The sequence below is a fragment of the Buceros rhinoceros genome, unplaced genomic scaffold (genome assembly GCF_000710305.1).
Source record: "Buceros rhinoceros silvestris isolate BGI_N320 unplaced genomic scaffold, ASM71030v1 scaffold19236, whole genome shotgun sequence".
Taxonomy (NCBI): domain Eukaryota; kingdom Metazoa; phylum Chordata; class Aves; order Bucerotiformes; family Bucerotidae; genus Buceros; species Buceros rhinoceros.
In genome coordinates, this window is record NW_010416052.1 from 41,381 (window position 1) to 43,216 (window position 1,836).

Genomic DNA, 1,836 nt, shown 5'->3' on the forward strand with positions numbered 1-1,836 from the left:
GCCTCAGTTTGCATGCATTAAGGAGAACTTCGTCTTGGTGTAGCATTAGTTTTTATAATTAAAGTCTTAACAAAGTATTCTGTGGTGTCCAGACAGATTGAAATTTTCCATTTGCCAATTCTTTCATTCAGAAATTTGTTTAGAACTTCTAAGGAAGTTCTGCTGCTCTAACTAGAAGAAGAACCATTAACTTTCCTGAAGATATAAGTCTTTCTTTTTAGACCAGATGGTGTCTCCTGTTCTGGATTGGTTGATGGACTGATTGACTCAGTAAGAGGTACTCCTCCCTACATGTATAGTGGAGATTTAGCGTGTGGTAAATGTCTCCATGCCCCGAATTTTATCTTTTTTTAAGTAGACATCCATTTGTACATTTGTTAAGCATGACACTACTTGAAGTGTCCAGCCAACAGAAAAGCTTTAATTGTCCACAGTCTTTGGGCTTTCTGATAATCCATTCGATATGCAGATACTGCATGCCGTCACTTATAGTGTGATGATATATACAGGCAATCATTAAAAGTAAGCAGGCACATTATGAAAGGAGATTATTTGAAATGTTCAGTCTGTGTTTATGTTCACCTCCTGTATGTCTTACCTACTTCTCTGGAGCCCTTATCTTATTTTTACAGTGTCTCTGTAAAATTGGCTATCCATGTGGTTGAGGAGAAGGTGGTAGCTGGGAGGAGTGTGGAGGTCCTTCAGAAAACAAGTGGTGGAAATGGAGGGATTGGGCATGTACTGATGAGGTTCTGTTAGGATTAACAATCTCTGCCTTCAGTGCTCTAGACAGTGCTTCAGTGCAAAAAATTGCTAATAGTGATTAGTCATCTCTTAAACTTTACATGCAGAGCTGTGTTGGCAGAGAGCTTAAGAAAGTTCTCGCTAGTAAAAGCTATAGTTATTAAATAAAAATTTTAGTATTAACACCATTTTCCTGGCAAGGAATGGTAAGGTATTTTAGCTTTTACCTCTTCCCTGACAAAACAGAATCAGGCTGAGGAATTTTGAGCTCAATGTGTCCTTGTACTCATCAGACACTTAACTTTGAGAGCTGAGTACAGCTTTGAGAGTTATGATGTTTATTATCTTAAACTGCCTATAGGCAGTTTTCCTGGATTGTTCTCCTGTAAATAGAAGGAAGCATATGATCTGGCTGTCTGTGTTCTTACTGAACCGCATTGTGTAGTTACGAGGATGATTGTAAGTAAAAGGGGTTGCTGAGATCACCGGTGGAAGAGTCCCACCCATGGAGGGACGAAGGCTGAGGAGATTTCATCAGGGAAGCTTCCAACCAGCCAGAATTGGGAGGTCCAGCATGAGGCTAACGTTTCTTGTCGATTTTCTAGTATAATCAAGGTCCTTGAAAAAAAGGGAAGTTGAAAATACTGTTTTCATCCTTTCTGGACCTATGTAGGAATTTCTTCCAGTGTTTCCTATAGAGAATCCTTCTGTTCTTTTTCTGTCGTTTCTAGAGAAGATTTTGATACTGAAATAAAGAAACTGGCTTCTAAATCTCTGGCTTTTTCTCTACTTTTTTGTTCCTTTGAGTTATAGCCAGTCTTGCCACTGAGGAGTACTGCTTATACATGGATGATGTGCTTATATTACAAATATTACAAGTGTATTACCTCTTTCTAAAATATATGATGAGTCTGAAGCACATGTGTGTAGGGCCTGCTTTCTTCAGTTTTGGTAGTTAAGCAGGAACTGAGGGTATTGAAGTACCTTTTCTCATGTGACACTTCCAAAGTTTCACATTTTTGTCAAATGCAACTTTTATTTTTTGTAATATTTTAAACTTTTTTTTACGAAATCATTCTTTGCCAATAAATT